Raw genomic sequence first — 23,266 nt, 5'->3', positions numbered from 1 at the left:
CATACACAGTGGCAGCTATTCGACCATGACGGACACATCACCCAGAAACCTTGAAGGATACTCACTGACACACTGTCCTCTGTCTTACAGGAGAAGGTGGCGCATAACAGCCGGCAGCAGGAGAGATCTGAGGGTGGATGGGCACACCTACACGACCTCACCCCCTTGAATGAGCCCGTGCTTCGGATCATTGGGCAGGCCGTCGCTGCACCCATAACAACGTGCTGCGCTAGAGGTCCCAATGAAGGGGGTCTCTGCACATCTAATGATCCTTTTCATTTCCCACATCTCCCTCCTCCCATAATCTTTTCTGACTCGTGCTGCAGATGCTGTCGGCACACACCTCTTACTTGCTCCTCTCCCCACTCTACAACTCAACCTGTTTCCCTTTGTCATTGCAGAGACTCGTGGCGGCACTATCCGAGGAGGAGGAGGAGGCGGGGAATAATGAAGGCACACTGACACTCGCACGCACCTGCACGTCCTTTAGAGGCGAGTTTAGAGGAGGGATCTGCACGTGGTGAGACACCGGGCACAAGTGCGCAGGAGCCGGGGCAGAGGGAGCGGATACCACAGGTGCCAGCTCACCGGAGGGCGAGGTCGCTCACTAGTTCTGCTGCAGAGGAGTCAGATGAGGACGTCGATGGGCCAGGCTACAGAAGATGGCTGATAGGCGTACACCAACAAATGCTTGGAACACTGGAAAACCTGCCAGAAAGCCTGCACACAATGACAAGCGGCATAGAGGAGTCCAGCTCCAACTTGGCACAGGACTTTGTGCAGAGCTCGGAGCCCATCCTTTCCAACATGGAACGGGTGGTCACCTCCATCAGCACATCTGTGGAACCCACCGTGAAGCAGCGTCTGATGGCCGATGTCACAGCTTCCATTGCAGCACAGGCTGATGCGATCAAAGGTCAGCAAGCTAAGGTTGCAGCTCAGATTGCTGCAATGGAAGATCAGACTGCTGCTATCATGGCTCTGGGGACCACTGTGGAACGGGGCTTCCAGGGCATCACAGCACTCCAACAATCCATTCTCCAGCTGATCACCAGATTGCTGAGGCGCTGCCCTGGGAGATTGGCAGTGGCGCCATGGCAGTCGGACTTGCTGTCCTCTCTCAGGATGACAGCCTTCCTGCTCTCACCCCTGTCACTCCACTAGTGCCCCTGTTGTTGCCTATCAGCCAGTCAGGCCAGACTGCTGCAGCCCATGATGCGATGGTGCAGTCTGAAGCCGGGCCTTCCCGGCCCAGAGCTGCTCGAAGTCGTCCTCCAAGGCCATCTGCACACTTCTCAATTGATGGCCAGCAGCCTCTCACCACCCATGCTCCAGCCACTGGAAATGAAACTCATAGTAGGACTATGATAGATAAAGGCACACGAACAACAGGCACTAAGGGAATGCACAAGGATGAATAGTTCTGTTTCATAGGAACATAAGAACAGGAGTAGGCCATTCAGCCCCTCGTGCCTGCTCCGCCATTTGATAAGATCATGGCTGATCTGTGATCTAACTCCATATACCTGCTTTTGGCCCATATCCCTTAATACCCTTGGTTGCTAAAAAGCTATCTATTTCAGATTTAAATTTAGCAATTGAGCTAGTATCAATTGCCATTTGCAGAAGAGAGTTCCAAACTTCTACAACCCTTTGTGTGTAGAAATGTTTTCTAATCTCGCTCCTGAAAGGTCTGGCTCTAATTTTTAGACTGTGCCCCCTACTCCTAAAATCCCCAACCAGCGGAAATAGTTTCTCTCTATCCACACGGAGCAGGCTCGAAGGGCCGATTGGCCTACTCCTGCTCCTATTTCTTATGTTCACCCTATCTGTTCCCCTTAATATCTGATAAACTTCGATCAGATCACCCCTTAAACCTTCGAAACACTAGAGAATACAACCCCAATTTGTGTAATCTCTCCTCGTAACTTAACCCTTGAAGTCCGGGTATCATTTTAGTAAACCTACGCTGCACTCCCTCCAAGGCCAATATGTCCTTCCGAAGGTGCGGTGCCCAGAACTGCTCACAGTACTCCAGGTGCGGTCTAACCGGGGTTTTGTACAGCTGCAGCATAACTTCTGCCCACTTGTACTTTCGTCCTCTAGATATAAAGGCCAGCTTTCCATTAGCCTTCTTGATTATTTTCTGCACCTGTTCATGACACTTCAATGATCTATGATCTATGTACCTGAACCCCTAAGTCCCTTTGGACATCCACTGTTTTTAACTTTTTACCATTTAGAAAGTACCCTGTTCTATCCTTTTTTGATCCAAAGTGGATGACCTCACATTTGTCTACATTGAATTCCATTTGCCACAGTTTTGCCCATTCACCTAATCTATCAATATCGCTTTGTAATTTTATGTTTTCATCTACACTGCTTACAATGCCACCAATCTTTGTACCATAATTTTATTTGTTAATTGGTAAATGTGACATTGAATTTGCATTTGGTCGTGGTTTTATTTGTGTGATGAGCTGAGGGGGAAAGCAATGTGTAATCAGATGAAGGGCGATTTGATGGTCATGTGAGAGCAGACAGGTGGGGAGCGTAGGACTGTTGGTGAGTTCGGGGATGTAGTTGACATTATTGATAGCGGGCACGGATCAGGCGAGCACGCAGAGCCCTTGCAGACATGGCGTGTATTCCCTATTGCACCCTTGCATCTTCCTCCACTTCCTCCTCTGGCTCCTCCCCCTCCTCCTCTTCAACCTCCTCCTCCTCCTCCTCCTCCTCAGCATCTTCCGCCTCCACCTCTGGCTCAGGGTTTTCTCTGATCATCGATGGAAAGGGCTGGTCCCTCATGATGGCGAGGTTGTGCAGCGTGCAGCGGACCACCATGAATCTTCCCACCCACTCAGCGGAGTACTGGAGGGCTCCTCCAGAACTGTAGCGCAGCGGAAGCGTTGTTTCAGGAGGCCTATGGCGTGCTCTACGATGTTGCGTGTGGCAGCATGGCTCCCATTGGAGGCCTGCTGTGCACATGTTGGTGGGTTCCTGACCAGAGTCATGAGCCACAGCATGAGGGGATAGCCCTTGTCACCCAGTAGCAAGCCTTTGACTTGCCGAGTCGGGTGAAATATAGCTGGCATTTTGGACTGCTGCATGACGAAAGTGTCGTGACTGCTCCCAGGGTAGTGGGTATTGACCTCCATGATTAGATGCATGTGGTCGCACACTAGCTGCACGTTGAGGGAGTGGATGCCCTTTCAGTTGAAGAAGACGGCCGAGTTGATCTTCGGGGCACGCAGGGCAATGTGCGTGCTGTCAATAGCATCCTGCACCAAGGGGAAGCCTGCAATGCGAGCGAACCCCCGTGCTCGCTCGTTCCGCTTATCTCTGCCAAGAGGGAAGGTGACGAACCTGTTCCTCATCTCACACAGTGCGTCTATGACCTCCCTTATGCAGCAGTGCCCGGCATACTGTGAGATGTTGCACATTTCACCAGCAGAGGCCTGAAATGATCCTGAGCCATAGAAGATACTTTCACAGCCACAGGCAATGCTGTCCTTGCCCTGCTCTGAGGCTGCAGTTGTGGCCGCACCAGTTGACAGATCTCCGTCATGGCCTCCTTGGTGAACCTCATCCGTCGGATGTAATGCTCCTCACTCATGTTGAGGTAAGAGAATTGGTCCCAGAAAGCCCTGATTGGATCTGGCCTCCAGCTCTGTACCCTGTGCTTCCTCCTCCTCCCTCTCCTCACAGCTTGACCTGTTGTGCGTGGCCTCTCTGCCTGCTCCCAGTCATGCTCAATGCCCAGCGGGAGCCCTAGCAGACCACCCATGGTTGTCAGGAATGTTATTCAACCACACTTGTAACTTTCCAAACAATAAGGCAGTACCTGCCAAAACACTCTCAAATGTACAGTGGCAACTCTCAGTAGGTATAGAAAGCTTCAAAAAACACATCCTATTCCACCAGCAGCCAGAAGCAATAATCCAGCAACTAACCTGCAACACCTGCATGGTCCCTTTAAATAGTGCTGGTGGGGAGTCCTCCAGGCACTCTAAAGTTCAATTGTGTGTGGTTAAGACTGTGTGTTGAGTTGAGCGTTAAGGTCCAAAATGGTGTCTATCACTTTAAATCAGCTTTGCACAATGATTGTACGCATTTTGTCTCTCCTTTACATGCTGCCGGCATTCGGTATTTGCGCATGAACTAATACCTGTACCAAGATGGCATCTGGCGCACATCACGCTGGAAACGTGTGTGCGCAGCCAAGACGCCATCTTGGCACTTCAAGAGGTGGTGTAGCACCGAAACAACAGGTGCTGCACAGCCCAATTTCTCGTCCCTAGTCTTTCAACATTAAGAAAATATTCCAAATTGTCTTTCTCTGATTCAAAGTGGATGACCTCACACTTCTCCACATTGAACTCCATCTGCCATAATTATGCCTACTTGCTTAAGCTATATTCCTTTGTAACTTCCTGCTCACATCAACACATCTTACTATGCCACCTAACTTAGTGTCATCTGCAAACTTGAATATGCAACTCTATTCTTTCATCCAGGTCAATTAATTATATAGTGAAAAGTTGAGGCACCAGTACAGATCCCCGGGGAACACCACTTGTCACATCCCGCCAATCAAACAACGTTCCCTTTATCCCTACTCTATGTCTCCTATCTCCCAACTAATTACCAACCCGTGTCACAAGATTACATCCAATGCTGTGTGCTTTCATTTTGGATAATCTCTTGGGTGGAACCTTATCAAATACCTTATGAAATTCCATGCAGTCAACATCCATAGGCACTCCCTTATTCTCCATGCCAGTGACCTCCTTAAAACATTCAACCATATTAACAGACATGACCTACCCTTCACAAATCCACGATGACTCTCTTTGATCAATTCACACTTAACCAGGTGCTCAGTCTCGCTGCCCATGAGGACAGATTCCAGTAGCTTCCTCACAACTCCTTCTATCTGGTCTCCCCGCATCTCTGTTTGCTCCTTCCTTCACTTTTTTTTTTATTCGTTCATGGGATGTGGGCGTCACTGGCAAGGCCAGCATTTATTGCCCATCCCTAATTGCCCTTGAGAAGGTGGTGGTGAGTCGCCTTCTTAAACCGCTGCAGTCCATGTGGTGAAGGTTCTCCCACAGTGCTGTTAAGAAGGGAGTTCCAGGATTTTGACCCAGTGACGATGAAGGAATGGCGATATATTTCCAAGTCGGGATGGTGTTTGACTTGGAGGGGAACGTGCAGGTGGTGGTGTTCCCATGTGCCTGCTGCCCTTGTCCTTCTAGGTGGTAGAGGTCACGGGTTTGGGAGGTGCTGTCGAAGAAGCCTTGGCGAGTTGTTGCAGTGCATCCTGTGGATGGTACACACTGCAGCCACTTGTTGCTGCTTCTCTTCCTCTAGTCACAGTGCAATTCCAAGAAGGATCCTCATGTAGGAAAAAGTGTGTTCCCAGAAGCCCCTTAAAATTTCAGAAGTTTAATAAGCACTATAAGCACTTTAATATGATTGAGGTAGCCAAAAACCACTATAAACTGCCAGCAAAATGTCTCCCACATATTGGAGCATTTTAAATGAGAACAGATAAGTAAAGACCCTTTAAGTAGCGCTGGAAATGGTCACCTCTTGATCTGTACCATCCATGATTCGTGAGCAGGTTCGGGAAGTAGCAGTGGGAGCATTCAGAACACAAGAACATAAGAAATAGGAGCTGGAGTAGGCCATACGGCCCCTCGAGCCTGGTCCATCATTCAATCAGATCATGGCTGATCTTCAACCATTGATGTACAAGAAAATCACATTTGAACTGGATTTGAATATATTTATTGGGCCCTCGCAGGTTTCCGGTGGGAGGGATGGCCGCTTAAATCGTGATCTGCCAAACAATCCAAACTGGTAGACGTCCAACGGCAAGTCGGTGTTTTTTTCTCCGATTTTCATCTTACCACAGGTGTAATTGGAACTGTAGTGAGTTGAAAATTGAACCTGTCTTCAACCAGAAGAAATAGACTTTTCCTATTCCCGCTATTAAAACGTAATCATTTTATAAATCTCTTATTAAATCTCCTCTTAGCCTTCTCTGGTCCAGTGAAAATAGTCCCGGCTATTCATGATGATGCCTTTTTTAAAAAAAGCAGCACAAAGTACTCTAATTGTGGCCCAATCAATATTTTGTACAAATTCATCATTATTTCTTTACTCTTCTACTCTGTGCCCCTATTTATGGAATCTAAGGCCCTGACATTTATGGGGAGGTGGGAGAGAATGGGGGCGTGTGTCAGCGGCTGGAAAACCCAAAAATACCGGGAAGGCAAAGGTTCTGTCGGATTTAACGGCATTAAATTCCCAGCGTTGAGAGGCTAGCCAGCTGCCGGACAGGAAAGCCTGTGGTACAAGGCAGCAGCCAAGATCCGCTGGGAACGGTCCCCGGCAACTGTAGAAGATTGGGGGTTGGTGGGGACGAGCCAGAACGTGGCAGTGAGATGGGAGGGAGCGAGCGATCATGGTGGGGCGGGGGGAGGAGATATAGAGATATCGGGGTGGGGGGGGGGGAGATCGTCGGGGTGGGGGGTGGTGGTTGGGTTTCACATTTTTAGCATTTTAATCCCTCCGTTCCTCTGCTGCCAGTCATAGAGGTTAAAATGCCCTCCTGAAATTCAGTTGGCTCTTTTATGGCTTTATCTAATAGCGCTCACATTTTCAGAGAATTATGAGGGAAAATTTTGATATTACCCTATTATTGGGTGCAGGTAACGTGGTCCGCTTTCCGCTATTAACCCACGCCCAATGGTCTCTGCATAGGCAGGACGAGAAATTTGTCTCGCCTCAGTACTCACCGTCAAGCTGCATTCCAAATCCAGGCCTTGCACGTCGATTCAATGCAATTTGCACTTTCCACCAGCAGGAGGAGACCCAATCTCTTAAAGGGAGGATATCTCTTAAAATCTCTTAAAGGTAGCCAGAACCTGTCATTTGCTAAAAATAACAGTCTGCGGTCTACACAGAGTCTGAACAGAGATCAGACATCACACATGTAAAACACAGATACAGGTTCCATCCCTATGTTTACACACTGATGAGTTATGTTAAAACATTGAATAAAGGTTGCGCACTATTAAATCCCACATCTTCCAATCTGCTCACCAGACCTCACGAATCTGCCAATCTGAGTTTGTACCAAGCCTGCAATAGTGCACGCACCAAGGTTCTCTGCTGATGCACGAGAGGCCTTGGTGCAAGAGGTGGACAAAAGGAGGAACATCCTATATCTGTGGTGGAAGGGCAGGGGGGGCAGTGGGCAAGAGGCCCTCCAGACATATGCCCAAAAGGCAGTGGGAGACACTGGGGGATGAAGTCAATGCCAGGCGCACAGCACCACGAACATGGATGCAGTGCAGGAAGTTGTTTAAAGCTTTGACATGAGTGCTCAAGGTGAGTGAGGTCAACAGTCAAGTGGCATCTCCTACCAACTACACCACTAGCTGCATCCACTGCTCCACGCACTACAGCCCCCATCACCCACATACCAACAAACTCTTTCCATCAGCTCTCAACTCTTCCAATCAGATGCTTCCTCTCACCCTGACACATTACCACTGTTGCAAGCCGCCCACCCACAACTCACAGGCCACACACACTGGCAGCTATTCAACCATGACAAACACATCACTCATTCACACATCCCACTTTCTTGCAGGAGAAGGTGGAGCACATCAGGAAGCAACAAGTGGCAATGGCATTTAGCCCCTCGAGCCTGTTCCACCATTCAATGAGATCATGGCGGACCTGTGACCTAACTCCTTAGCCCCATATCCCTTAATTCCCCTAGTTCACAGAAATCTATCAATCTCAGATTTAGAATTCATAATTGAGCTAGCATCAACTGCCATTTGCTGAAGAGCGTTCCAAACTTCTCCCACCCTTTGCGTGTAGAAACATTTCCTAACTTCACTCCTGCACGTCCTGACTCTAGAAGTTAGTCTATGTCCCCTAGTTCTAGTATTCAAGTATAGGAGACTTCCAAAAACAGGTATGAATGCATTGGCAGCCAGAAGCAATAATGTAGCAACTAACCTGTAAATCCTGCATGGTCCCTTGAAGAAGCACTGGTGGGAGGTCTTCCAGGCACTCTGAGGCATGATCAGATAGTCGCAGTTAAGACAGTATGTTGAGTGGAGCCGTTAAGTCCCAAAATGGTGTCTATCACTTTAAATCAGTGTTACATACTGCTTGTATGATGCCATCTTGGATGGCCGGGAGGCCACGTAGCGCTGAAACAACGGGCGCTAAACGTCCAAATTTAGCGCCCATAGTATTTGAACCCCTAGATATCTCTATTCATCCATTTTCTCCTCCCAAAATGTATTTCCTCACACTTATCGAAGTGATGTGATGTGATTTAATAAATCACTCTCTTGCAGCAAGTTAATCAATGTGTAAATATGCTGAACTCCAATTTAAGAAGCAGTGTGATATGCATGAATATATTCCCACCCAAATATTTAAAAGGAGGATACTTCAGGAAACATTACCTCTGCTGAATATTATATTGATATATTATATTTTAAGATGAAAATTCAGAATTTTCAGATATTGCGTAACCTGGTTAAATATATAACTGAGACAGTGGTGTCGATTTGTGTCCAACTGCTGCTTCGTTTTTCAGCATGAGTGGCAAGACAAATTTTGAAACAAAAACTTCCCGTCGAGTTTGCAACTGGGGTCAACCGTTGCGACTTTCCAATGGGCCTTGATTTAGCCAACCTGTGCTCTCTGGGGCAGCAGCCTCATGCATATATTTAAATCGATGTTCTCTGACATATATAATTTTGGGCTTCCACTGGGTGAAGCACATATTGCATAAGCCCCGAGTGTAGAGCGGCCAAATCAGCAGTCCTTAAAGGGCCACTTCAGGCCGCTTGGAAAATATGATGGTAAGGGTTTCATTTTACTGATTTTTGTTGGGTCAAGAAGAGCATAAATGCTCCTCCTGCCCCCACAACTTCTGAATTCATTTATTCAGAAATTTTTACATTTATCCCAATTCAGCTTTAGCTGCATTTCAAATGGATGAAATAACACATCAACGATGAGTCAATTTCTATCTTGCCAAATGTTTTTAAGTTGTATGTCTGTGATTAAATTATTATTTCATTCTTTGTTTGGTAGCTTATGTTAAGGTGACAAAGAGGTCAACATTACTTGGCAGGACGCAAAAGTCACAATCCTTTTGTGGTGGCTTAAGAAATTGAGGCTGTTTTTTGTGGCAGTATGGTGGTGGCTATACTTCCTACTCTTTTCAGTCTGGTGGTAGAAAGCATCTTCTCCGCTTGGCAATCAACCTCTATAAATTCAAACTTCGGATTTGCATGATAAAAATGTGGGATACTCCAAATTAAAATTAAAATTTCCTTTGAATATTCTTCACAGTTAAAATTCCAAGGTAAGAGGAGGTCTTACCCCTGAAATTGTGAGGCTCTGTTCACAGTGTGTTTTTTTTCTCGATAAGAGAATCAGGCACAGAGTCTGCACATTCATTGAGCAAGAACGTAAGCACTTAAGTACATATGAATCAGTGCTGGGGCTATAAAGCCAAACTATTCATATAATTGGGATATTTCTGCTGTGGGATTTTTATAAGCTGAATTTTGAATGAATTTAATTTTATAACCATCTCCAGTCATCGGATTTTGATTATATCCTTAAGAAAGCAGGAAATATGAAAAGGTCATTAGGGCCAACAAGCCTGCTTTTTTCCAAGATCATGAACAATCTACCCTATTATGGGCTTTATCACACCCATTTCGTCTCCTGAAGGAAAATTCTCCATAAATACTCCCTCGTCTACAAAGGTAACCATACAAAACTCCAGAACATCTATGGATCCCCCACATCTCCACTATTCAACCAATGTTGTTTTTTTCAGTTTCTTGTCTCAGCAACATAGCAGCCATCATGAAAATTGGTCTACATGCGGCCTACCCAGTGATCCAAAAAGGTACACTTTAAAAAAAATATTTACCTGATTGTGGAGCTAAAGATCGTTGCCAACTCCCGCTTGGGCCTCTCCCTTCCTCCTGATCGCTTGCCCCCTCCCTCCCTCCCAATTGCTTTATCCCTCTCCCAGTAGCCTCCCTCCCAGATCACTTCCCCCTTCTCCCAGTCAGCCCCTCTCCCTTCTGATTGCTTCTCCCTCTCTCTCAGGATCTACCTAAGGGTCGTTCATAACTCTGCCTTTGCTTATTCCTAGAACCTGCAAACTCAGTCCTCAAGGACTTTTTGAACAAAATAATTGACACAACATTAATTGCTTTTGCTGGCAGTCAGTTCCACTATTTTGTCGGAAAAGAAACTTCGAATCTCAACTCATGCTTGAGGCATGTCAATTTGTTAATTTTGAATTTGTGTCTTCTAGTGCTACACTAACTGTAGAATTAAATTGTCTGCTTGTACCTACATTTTTGATCCACCCAGAATTTTAGGGACCTAGAACATATACCCCCCTTCCCTATCTTCTTTTCTCCAATGACAAAACTTTCAGCTCAATTTGGCTTTCATAAATAGAACCCTATTGCTTGCAAATTTGGCTCATCACATATTAGTATCTAAATGCTTAAGGTGTTTGGATGAAATTCCTTTCTTCACTCTTTGAATAAAGGCATGTATCTGTTTAAAATAGGCAGATTAACAACATCCTGAAATTCTCCTTCTTTGATAATCCAATTTACAGCATGTCTTATTTTTGGATATATTGAGAGGAAAGGTACAGTCATAATTCCCATAAAAGTTTAAATTCTTTCTTCATAAAAGTAAGGAAGAAGGAAGTCATTATGTAACTTCTTTTGGATTTAGCTAACATATGTGTAGGATTATTATGTCAAGAGGATATTCATCTCAAATGATGTTTCTTGAGCAAGAACAGATGCACAACGGGCTGAGCAAAGGCTTGATTCACAGCACAAAATCTTTCGTTTATGGTTCCATATATACAAGAAGAATCATATAAACAAAAGGTACAATTAGTTTGCACTCATTCATAAACAAAATTCTTGCAGGAGAAGCAAGATGCTAAAAGCCACAATTATCTGAGACAAAATTGCTTTTTTCCAACAAAATAAATATTAATGCAGAAACTTGTGATAATGATACAAGTATTAATTGGATTTTAATCAAGTGCTGTCATTTTTAGCATTTAGATTCCTCACCAACATGCTAAAACCAAAACAAAAACTTACTGGACAAAAGTTTCACTTTGGAAAAATGCCACAAAGATTGTTTGGGTCAGCACAAATGGAAGTGTGTCTTAAGGTTTTTTAAAGACTTCCACTCAGTGTTGAGCATTAGAGAACTGGAGTCGATGTTCGGCACGAACTGGACGCAGGGAGCAATCCCTGCGCCGGAGTGGGTAAGCCTGAAGCACACCTAATATTAGGCCTTGGGCCTTGTTTACAGCAGACTGCTGAGCTCCAGACAGCTGCTGGGTGTTCCCGGGCAGCTCACCAGCAAAGAGGATTTCAATTTCAAGCCGCTGCGTCACCGGCAGCGACCCTTAGGTAGATCCTGAGAGAGAGGGGGAAGCAATCAGGAAGGAGAGGGGCCGACTGGGAGAAGGAGGAAGTGATCTGGGAGGGAGGCTACTGGGAGAGGGATAAAGCAATTGGGAGGGAGGGAGGGGGCAAGCGATCAGGAGGAAGGGAGAGGCCCAAGCTGGAGTCGGCAACAGTCTTTAAGCTCCACAATCAGGTAAATAATTTTTTTTAAAGTGTACCTTTTTGGATCACTGGGTAGGCCGCATGTGGACCAATTTTCATAGATGGCCTCAAACAGACGTTAGATCCCCTATTTGCATATGCAAAGGGGTAAACGTTTGTATCAGGTGCGTGCATTGGGCACCTCTTTTTCTGCCTTTGTGAATATAGCGGGCGGCATACTATGGCGTGAAAGTAGCGTGCACACCCTGCCCGCCATATTGGATGTTTAGGCATCCATTTTATGCCTGAAAAATGGGTGTGGCATCATCAAAAGTCTCAGCCTATGTATAAAATGGAAATGTTGTAGGTATTTTAAAGTCTTCCACTCAGCAACAGCACTAGAGAACTAGAGTTGATGTATCAAATGGAAGTGCAGAGGATGGTGACATCTGCCCCTTGCCAAGTAATTTGACCTCTTTGTAGCCTTGTAATGCATTAAACATAAGACCACCTGAAATCTTTCATTGTGTCTCTGGGAGAAGCTATTTAAGGTTTCCAACATGTGTGGTTCTCTTTTTCCCTTTACCATCCTTTATAGCATTTGGTGCAGTCCAGCAGCATAATGGGCCAGAAATCGTGCAGAGTGGCATGACAACGCTCACCGCAGCTCCTGTGAAGTAAATTAACGAAAATATTTACTGCGGGCTCTGTAGCGTCGAATTGATTGATTTTGAACTTTTAAAAAATTGTGCGCTATCAACCCAGCCTCTGAGCAGCGTGAATTGACGCGCATGGAGAATAGAAGACCCGCCCACAAAATTTGTCTGTAAGAGAAGTCACAGCCACAGATTCAGGCTGCATTGCTAAAGCAGGCAAGCAGACTTCATTCATTTAAAGTTAGTATTCTGGATGTCATTGTAAATAATAATTGTAAATCTTTTTTATAGAAAGCCAAAGAAATAATTGAATTAAGTTAAAGGGACAGAATTGAAAAATAATGGCCAAAATCTAATAAAATAAGGAGGCATTTAAGAATCCACATTTCTAAAATTTAACTTTTTTTTGTTTGGCAGTCATTAAGACTAACCATACTTTTAAAACTTAGTTTAGACATGGTGGGGGGAAAAAAAATTGGATAGGGCCTATTATTGGGCAGGGGTAATGCTATCTGCTATTACCCCCGCCCAATGGCCCCTGCGCAGGCAGGATGAGACTTCTGTCAGGCCTGAGGACTTACCTTCAAGCAGCGTTCCGAATCAGCATTGAGGGGGAGCCCCAATCTCTAAAAGCAGGCCGTCTCTTAAAAATCTCTTAAAGGTAGCTGCTACCAGTTATTTGCTGAAAGTAACAGTCTGCTGTCTGCATGGAGTTTGAACGGAGATCAGACATCGCACAAGCAAAACACAGATGCAGTTCCCGTCCCTATGTTTACAAACTGATGAGTTATGTTAAAACATTGAATAAAGGTTGCACACTACTAAATCCCACATCCTCCAATCTGCATGCCAGACCTCACCAATCTGCTGATCTGAGTTTGTACCAGGCCTGCGAGATTGCGTGCACCAAGGTTCACAGCTGATGCCCTAGAGGCCTTGATGCAAGAGGTGGACAGAAGGAGGAACATCCTATATCTGCAGGGGGGCCATGCGGGCAGGAGGCCCTCCAGACATATACCAAAAGGCAGTGGGAGGCAGCAGAAGGCCGAAGTCAATGCCAGGCGCACAGCATCATGAACATGGATGCAGTGCAGGAAGAAGTTCAATGCTTTGACATGAGTGGTCAAGGTGAGTGAGGTCAACTGTCAAGTGGCATCTCCTACCAACTGCACCACTAGCCACATCCACTGCACCACGCACTACACCCCCCATCACCCACCTACCAACAAACTCTTTCCATCAGTACTCAACTCTTCCAATCAGATACTTCCTCTCACCCTTACAATTACCACTGTTGCAAGCCGCCCACCCACAACTCACAGGCCACACACACTGGCAATTATTCAACCATGACAGGCACATCACCCAGACACATGTCCTGTTTTCTTGCAGGAGAAGGTGGAGCATATCAGGAGGCAGCAAGTGGCAGTGGCATTTAGCCCCTCTAGCCTGTTCTGCCATTCAATGAGATCGTGGTGGACCTGTGACCTAACTTCATATACTCGCCTTAGCCCCATATCCCTTAATACCCTTGGTTCACAGAAATCTATCAATCTCAGATTTAGAATTCAGAGTTGAGCTAGTATCAACTGCGCTACAAACTTCTCCCACCCTTTGCATGTAGAAGCATTTCCTAACTTTACTCCTGCACATCCTGGCTCTAAATGTTAGACTATGCCCCCTAGTCCTAGTATTCAAGTATAGGAGACCTCCAAAAACAATTACAAATGTCTCAGCAACCAGAAGCAATAATCCAGCCACTAACCTGCAAATTCTGCATGGTCCCTTTAAATAGCACTGCAAGACACATTTAGATGGTCAGGGTTAAGACTGTATGTTGAGTTGAGCGTTAAGTCCCAAAATGCTGTCTATCACTTTAAATTGCAGACTGATTGTATCCATTTTCTCCTTACTTTACATGCTCCCAGCGTTCGGTATTTGCGCATGCACTAACTCTTATACCAAGATGGCATCCACGCACATCACGCTGGAAATATGCATGTGCAGCCAAGACACCATCTTGGATGTTGGAGACGCCGTGTGGCGCTGAAACAACGGTCGCTACACGGCCCAATTTAGTGCCCAGTATTTTTAAGCATACGTGTTTGGTGGCGTAATTAGTTACTTTCCAGCTGGTCAGATGAACAAGTTTGCAATTTTTCAATGATTTCTCTGATTGTAGCGTGCGATGGCCCTTTAACTCGAAGCTGTCAAATCGCCGGCGAACCAATAGAAGCAAGTTCACGATTTCTGCGTTTTAGTGCACATATGCAAATGCAGCAACTTGATCCTTCACCTCGCTATTAAAAACGGAGAGTGTTGTTGAGCTCCTCTGTTATTTCGGGAGCAATTTCTGGTCCAATATGTCCACAGTAACTGTCAAAGAGCAACAAAGTAGATCCTCATTAATGATGATTGAATCTACCATGTTGTGAATAAAAACTAACTCGTTTAGTGATTAATGATAAAGACTTGCTCACCCAAATCCAAATTTTATTTTAACAAGTTTATGTGCATTTCTCACAAAATGTACTGAACAAACAGTAAAACTAATGTTTCTGCCATAAGTTTAATAGAACAAAATTACCTCCATTGCGTAGCTCTCTGTAATAGGGTGCAGCTAGTAATCACATTATCCTGTCTGTTTTGTGTTAGTGCCAAACTGAGTCCAAACAGAAAATTTATTGAGCACGTATCCTGATGCAAGGCAGGCATTGCTTCACTGGACTGAATACCGGATTTTGTTTTTCTTCTGCCTGTGAATGATGATGGCATTAAAGGGCACACATTTGTAAATTATTCACCCACTAATGGACACATGGATGTGTACTGTCTTACCAAATTGAGGAATGGTTGGTTGATGATTGATGGATGAGATCAAAGGTTCTATCCATCAATCATTCAGCTTCTTCTTAAACTAGCAAAATATTACTCATGCATCTGATGTTCATAAATAAAACTAAAATCCCGCAATCCCTCCACTTCCGATATAATAGCTGAGTTGAAAGGGAAGTAATATGCATACTGCTGTTAAAATTCCTATGATAAATTTAATCCTGATCCTGTTTAAAAGCCTCGAAATCACAGTTGTATTTTTATTGGCAATATGGAATCTGAGTTTACAGATACCCCACAATCCCAAACTGGGATAGCAGGTAAAGGAATGGTGGAACCTAGAGTGCCTGAATCAGAGAGATTAGGGAAGTAGCCTGAGAAACAAGGATCACTGAATCAAAATAAGGGTCTTAGGCAGTTGATGATCCAAGCCTCTTCCAGTGTTACTTCTGAGCCAACTTTAGAAGATATATTACAGCAATCAGGGGTGACCTGCTCACCAAATTTCACTTCCTCCGAGTAATTATTATCTCCTATGATAACACAGCCATGTGAGGACTTGTAATAAGGAGAACCAATGTACGGCAAAGCATGTTGGAGCACCAACAAAGAATACATTTAGAATTTCTTTTAAATGGGATCAGGATGAAATTTAACATGAATTTCAACCGAGTTGCAATTAAGGAGATTCTGGGTTCTTTTCGACATAGCAGAAACTACAAGCAAGATCTGAGCAGAATTCCAGACCAAATTGGGAACCGGTCATGTGGGCAAATATTGAAGAGATCCTTTATCTTATCACTCCTTGCAGTCATGCCATCCGATGTTTCCATTATTTTGTGTTCGTGTTGAGAAAGTAATTGATAGCTTGTTGGCCGAAAGATATTTTTCCCCTATTTCCCATATTCGACTGTGCTGTCAGAAGAATTCAAGAGATACCAAGCAGGTGCCAGCCACAAGAAGGAAAGATTTATAAATTAATCTAAAATTGGCTCATTTTGTTGACTTTGGAATTCTGTTCAGATCTTGCTTGTAGTCACTGCTGTGCCAGAAAATAACCCAGAAATTCCTTAATTGTGACTATTTTGAAATTCACATCTTAAATTTCACCCTGATCTTATTTAAATGTTTTTCTAAAAACCGAGGCCCCGTCTGTCCTCTCAGTGGACGTAAAAAATCCAACGGCACTATTTCGAAGAAGAGCAGAGGAGTTCTCCCCGGTGTCCTGGCCACTATTTATCCCTCAACCAACATCACTAAAACAGATTATCTGGTCATTATCACATTGCTGTTTGTGAGACTTTGCTGTGCGCAAATTGGCTGCCACGTTTCTTACATTATAACAGTGACTACACTTCAAATGTACTTCATTGGCTGTAAGGTGCTGTAAAATGTGGAAAATTACACAACCTGCAAGTGGCTATGGGGAATAAAAAGAGAAATTTGACCTCACCTGAAAACGTTGACATGTTGATATGGTCCCAGGCAGCTCGTCAATTCATGCTGGGACCTCATTATAATTAGTCAAGTGTGCAGCTAGCATTACCCTTGCTAATCATTGGCTACACCCTGTTTGAGGGGGCAGGAAATCAGGTGTCTTTGATGCCACTTAAAGGCAACCAGCACCTCTTAAAGGGGATGGGCACTCTGGCTGCAGACAGGAAGGTACACTTCTGAAGACAGAAATGGCTGGAAGAAGCATTGATAGGGCACCCAGATTCTCTAATGCTGCTTTGGAGGCCCTGGTCCAGGCAGTGGACAGGAGGAATAAGATCCTGTACTTCTCAGGGGGCAGAAAGCCCTCCAGGGAATGACTCCGCCTCCAGTGGTAAGACATCGCAGAGGAGGTCAATGCCAGGAGCTTAGCAGGACATGGCTTCAATGCTGAAAGAAGTTCAGTGATTTCACCGGAGTTGTCATGGTAACAACACTGCTAACTGGCCCACTGCTCACACCTTCTCCACCTCCAGCCTCACTACTCACAATACTATCCTCCCATTCTCTTACAATCACTAAATCACTGCACCACACTTCACTACACCTTCTTCTTCTCAGAATCACTCACTCATCACTTTTGCAACTCTCACCTCCTCACATCTCACATCTGACACACAACTAACCAGCTATTCTACCATGACAGGCACATTCTCTAAACACCTCACAAGACTCTCAGTAACACATTCCCTTCTTTCTTGCGGGAGAAAGTTGCATACAACTCAAAATAGGAGGCTGGCAGTGAAGGAGGCCGAGCCCGCCTGCACACCCTCTCCCCCCTCAAAGAAAGCGTGCTGGCCATCAAAGGCAGAGGCAGAGTCCTGGCTGTGGTAACTGGCAAAGCTAGAGGAGACATCACGCAGGGTTTCTTCACACTTTACCATCTTCTTCCCTTCTTACTTCTATCTCACCCTACACACTCTGCATGACAAACTGCCAATGCTTTCACCAGCCACTTCTCTCTCTGCTTTCCCTGAACAAGGGGAAATTTGGGCAGTGATGTTCTGGGGTTGAGGTGATTGGCCTCTAACAGCCACAACTTTCTTCAGCTACTCATGTATGATTTCAGCTATTGGAGACCTTTCCCCCTGACTCTGTGGATTTTATTATATTTTTGGAATGCTAATTTTACAGAGTGCTGATTCTGCTGACCTGTGTCAAAACTAGAGATTTTGACTGAGACTTGTTGGGTCGGTCGACCAAACTGATGAAATATGCAAGCAGGTTGGTGACAAGTAATCTGAAGGCCAAATCTTTTTACAAATATATGATTTATACATCCAATTAAGCAAATTATATTTACAGAAGAAAAATTGAAAAGAAATTAAGGCTTTCAGCACTTACACAATTAAATGGATTCTGCAATTAAGTGGTAGATAGGGACAAAATTTGAAACAAATTCCAAACATGCTGCCATATTTCCAAAGCTAAACACTAGAAGCCAAAGGCAATTTCATATTTCACATCCTTCCTCAAAAAATACTGAGATGATGGCCAATCAGGAACTACTATGAGCTTTTAAAAAATGATCTTTATCCTTTTATTTCATTACATATGGAGACATTTTTAAGCTGAATACTCAAGGAATGTGCCATTATAGGGTCTTATAACAGATGTTATTTGTATTTTTTCCCTTATTGGGCCTGAGTTTTGCAATATTTTCCCCACAGTTGATAAACATTTCACCGACAGGATGGAGCGGCCACCAAGTGAATTGGACTCACGTGGACAATAAGAGCACTCCACCCAGCACACCAATCAACTGCAATTAAGGGCAGTACTGTTAGCTCTGGAACAGTTCCAAGAACAAAGTGCAAAGCCTTGGTGCAAGAGGTGAACAGAAGGAGGGGCATCCTATATCCGCAGGGGTGCAAGAGGCAGGCAAGGTCAATGCCAGGAGCATAGCACCACGAACATGGATACGGTGCAGGAAGAAGCTCAATGATTTAACACAAGTTGTCAAGGTGCGTGAGTTCAAGTTAAAAGTGGCATTTTGTACCAACTGCACCACTAGCCGCATCCACTGTTCTACGCATTACACCCCCTATCACCCACCTACCAACGAACTGTATCAATCGGTACACAACTCTCCCAATCTGATGTTTCATCTCACCCTTACACATTACCGCTGTTGCAAGCTGCACACCCACAACTCACAGGTCACACACATTGGCAGCTATTCAACCATGACAGGCACAGCAACCAAACATCTTGCAGGACACTCACCGACACATTTCCCGCTTTCTTGCAGGAGAAAGTGGCGCAAAAGAGGAGGTAGCAAGTGGCAGTGGCTCCATGGGACATGCTGTCCTCTCTCAAGATGATAGCATTCCTGTCCCACCCCTGCAACTCCACCAGTGCCCTTGTTGTTGCCTGTCAGCTAGCCAACCCACTCCCAATAGAGTATTGAAAATTTATTATAGGAACATAGGAAGATAGGAACAGGAGTAGGCCATTAAGTCCCTCGGCCCGTTACACCATTCAATGAGATCATGGTTGATCTGTGACCTAAGTCCATATACCCGCCTTAGCCCCATATCCCTTAATACCTTTGATTAACAACAATCAATCAATCTCAAATTTAAAATTAACAATTGAGCGAGCATCAACTGCCGTTTGCGGAAGAGAATTCCAAACTGCTACCACCCTTTGCGTGTAGAAGTGTTTCCTAACTTCACTCCTGAAAGTCCTGGCTCTAATTTTTAGGCTATGTCCTCTAGTCCTAGTATTCAAGTATAGGAGACCTCCAAAAACAGGTACAAATGCATCAATAGCCAGAAGCAATAATCCAGCAACTAACGTGTAACTCTGCATGATCCCTTTAAATAGCGCAGGTGGGGGGTCCTCCATGCCATTTAAGACCTGTTCAGCGTTGCACACTGATTTACGTCAAATCTCCCTACTTTACATGCTGCCGGCGTTCATTAGGTGCACACCACTCTTAACAAGATGGCGCCCCATGCACGTCACGCCGGGAGTGTGCGCGCGCATCTTAGACGCCATTTTCGGGGCTTAGGTGTCCGCGTAGTGCCTACAGCATGGGCACTACATGGTCCAATTTCGCCCCCACAATGATGCATTGAGCTTATCAGTCCTGACACCTGATGTTTTGAAACATACACAACAGTCTCTCCCCATATAATTTAGCACATTTTCACATGTGTGCTCAGCTTGTGATTTCCCCAGAACTAATCAAGCTAGGCTGTGCCCTTTTGTTATGTGGACAATGCATATAATTCGAAGAATGAAGAAGACCCTACCAAGTAGGTATCGTTATCTCTAGCGCTGTGATTTTGGCAATACTTCAACAGTCAAGTTAGGAGAATATGCCACCTCAGTTGGTTTAGTGTGTGTCTTTGTTCCATGGCTGTCTAGTAAATAGTGTCCAATCCATCTGGCTTAATCTAACTCCATTTTTCTTATCAGGCTATTGAGGCAGTGTCCAAACCATACCAGTTTTGAGTACATCTCCCAGGAGATTACATGGCGGCGGGGGTGAGGGGGTGGGGTGGGAAGTATGTAGCCATGATGCTCAAGCCATCATGAGGTGTGGGGCTGGCTTGATGGACCAGCTGGTCTTTTCCTGCCTGTCAATTTCGTATGTTCGTATCTCGTTCGTCTGGTAGGCTAGTTAAGAAGTGCCCACTTCCTTCTGTCCTTGATCTCCTACACTGTTCCAATGAAGCTCAACGCAAGGATGAGCAACAGCATCTCATCTTTCTACTAAGCACTTTGCAGCCTGCCAGCCTTAACATTGAGTTTAACAACTTTAGACCTTAACCACCGCTCTCATTTTCTCTTGGATAACGGGGGCTGGTAATGGAGACTGGCTGCAACAGAGCAACTGGGAGTGGAGGTGGTGTAGGCTGGTGGTTGGGATGGGGATCACCTATTGGTATACGGCCGGTGGGGTGGTCTGCGCTCCTGTAGTCTACCTGTCTTTCTTCCGCCACATTACCAAGTCTTTTGGGAGCCTTCTCCTTTTAGCCAGATTTTCCATGCTTCCTTCCCTCTCCACTTTGTTGCTGCAACCATTTACATCTCCTCTGAGTTTCATTATCACCTCCTTTTGCCTTGCACCATCATCACTTTTGTCATTTAATCACTGCTGCCCTCCACCCAATCAGAATCTTACCCCTTTTGTTCTTTTCCTTCCTCCTTTTCCCTGGCTCTGTATTTGCTTAAAAGCTGTTCATCTCTAACATCTTCCAGCTCTGATGAAATGTCAATGACCTGAAACGTTAACTCTGTTTCTCTCTTCACAGATGCTGCCTGACCTGCTGAGTGTTTCCAGCATTTTTTGTTTTTATTTCAGATTTCCAGCATCTGAAGTATTTTGCATTTGTCCACTCCCTTCCAGTCTGGTTGCTTTCTCTGGCCATCTAGTGGACAAGTATCCAATCCATTCTGAGCTTGTGAATATTCACATTTCCTAGGAGGTTAATGGGGCAGTGCCCAGTCCCTAGTGGGGTAGGGTGTATCTCTTTTCCTTGACAGTCTATTTTGGGGGTGTACATCCTTTAATGACCTAGTGTACATCTGTTTTCCTTAGCAGTCTAGTATGGGAGAATCCTTTCATTACTGGCCTAGTATACATCCATTTTGCCTGTCAGTCCAACTGGGGAGTGCCGAATCTATATCTATTTTCCCCAGCTGTGGTGTAATGGTTACCTGTTCCTTGAACTAAGATTTCAGATTTTCCTTCATGAACATCCAGGCTGCTTAGTTTTCTACTATTGAACCCCAAACTAAGTTTTATTCTTCTTGATATTGGGAAATACTATAAGCACAGTAACAAACATTACGTAGAAACCAGTCCTAGAAAAGTCTGTAGTGAAAAAAATACTTCAACACCTTTAAGGAGCTGAAAACATTAGGAAACTCCTCAAATAGTGGAACATGAGTGTACAAGCAAATGTCAACCTGCTTGGACAGGATGCATTTTTATGCATTATGGTGACATATCACCTAGAATTAAACAAAAGGAGAAGAGAAAACGTGAATAAAGCATTTAGTACACCCCAAAAATGTCACATAATAGAATGTTAATTCATCAAGTTCTGCTCAATGTCAGTTTGAAGTCATAATTTCACTATTTTGTCAAATTTTGTCTGGTAACACTCCTTTGAAGCACCTTGGGACATTTTACTACATTAAAGGCACCATATAAATGCAAGTTGTTGTTGTATTCTTTACATTTGCTATTTTAATTGTACTTTAACAGAATTACTAACATAAACATAACATGACTGCAAACGTGGTACCATTGTTTAAAAAGGGTACAAGGGAAAGGCCGAACAATTATAGGCCGGTCAGTCTTACCTCGGTGGTGGGCAAACTATTAGAATCAATACTGAGAGATAGGATAAACTGTCACTTGAAAGGCATGGTTTAATCAGGGATAGTCAGCATGGATTTGTTCAGGGAAGGTCATGCCTTACAAATCTGATTGAATTCTTTGAGGAAGTGACAAGGAGGATTGATGAGGATAATGCAGTGGATGTTGTCTACATGGATTTTAGTAAGGCATTTGACAAGGTCCCACATGGCAGACCGGTCAGAAAGGTAAAAGCCCATGGGATACAGGGATGGAGTCAAACCTAGCACAAAGGAAGATGGTAGTGGTTGTTGGAGGCCAATCATCTAAGCCCCAGGGCATTGCTGCAGGAGTTCCTCAGGGCAATGTGCTAGGCCCAACCATCTTCAGCTGCTTCATCAATGACCTTCCCTCCATCATAAGGTCAGAAATGGGGATGTTCGCTGATGATTGCACAGTGTTCAGTTCCATTTGCAACCCCTCAAATAATGAAGCAGTCCAAGCCCGCATGCAGCAAGACCTGGACAACATCCAGGCTTGGGCTCATAAGTGGCAAGTAACATTCACGCCAGACAAGTGCCAAGCAATGACCATCTCCAACAAGAGAGAGTCTAACCAACTCCCCTTGACATTCAACGGTATTACCATTGCCGAATCCCCCACCATCAACATCCTGGGGGTCACCATGACCAGAAACTTAACTGGACCAGCCATATAAATACTGTGGTTACAAGAGCAGGTCAGAGGCTGGGTATTCTGCGGCGAGTGACTCACCTCCTGACTCCCCAAAGCCTTTCCACCATCTACAAGGCACAAGTCAGGAGTGTGATGGAATACTCTCCACTTGCCTGGATGAGTGCAGCTCCAACAACACTCAAGAAGCTCGACACCATCCATGGACAAAGCAGCCTGCTTGATTGGCGCCCCATCCACCACCCTAAACATTCACTCCCTTCACCACCGACGCACAGTGGCTGCAGTGTGTACCATCCACAGGATGCACTGCAGCAACTCGCCAAGGCTTCTTCAACAGCACCCCCCAAACCCGAGACCTCTGCCACCTAGAAGGACAAGAGCAGCAGGTACATGGGAACAACACCACCTGCACATTCCGCTCTAAGTCACACAACGTCCCGACTTGGAAATATATCGCCGTTCCTTCATCGTCGCTGGGTCAAAATCCTGGAACTCCCTTCCTAACAGCACTGTGGGAGAACCTTCACCACACGGACTGCAGCGGTTCAAGAAGGCGGCTCACCACCACCTTCTCAAGGGCAATTAGGGATGGGCAATAAATGCTGGCC

The 23,266-nt window shown here is 45.0% G+C and overlaps 1 long non-coding RNA gene across 2 annotated transcripts; it reads right to left on the bottom strand.

Moving 5' to 3' along the window:
- Nucleotides 1-8,052: 8,052 nt before the first annotated feature.
- Nucleotides 8,053-14,985, bottom strand: LOC137322569 (uncharacterized). Of its 2 annotated transcripts, XR_010963181.1 has the most exons (4): nucleotides 14,904-14,985; nucleotides 14,082-14,692; nucleotides 12,172-12,330; nucleotides 8,053-8,099 (listed from the first exon to the last, which is right to left on the bottom strand). It is a non-coding gene; the product is annotated as an uncharacterized lncRNA (long non-coding RNA). The 2 variants fall into 2 exon arrangements; XR_010963180.1 differs by lacking the exon at nucleotides 8,053-8,099 and having other exon boundaries at nucleotides 11,135-12,330.
- Between the last annotated feature and the right edge of the window lie 8,281 nt (nucleotides 14,986-23,266).

The sequence above is a fragment of the Heptranchias perlo genome, chromosome 6, assembly GCF_035084215.1.
Source record: "Heptranchias perlo isolate sHepPer1 chromosome 6, sHepPer1.hap1, whole genome shotgun sequence".
NCBI classification, from domain to species: domain Eukaryota; kingdom Metazoa; phylum Chordata; class Chondrichthyes; order Hexanchiformes; family Hexanchidae; genus Heptranchias; species Heptranchias perlo.
Note: the sequence above shows the minus strand (reverse complement) of the source record. Positions and strands in the feature narration are given on the sequence as shown.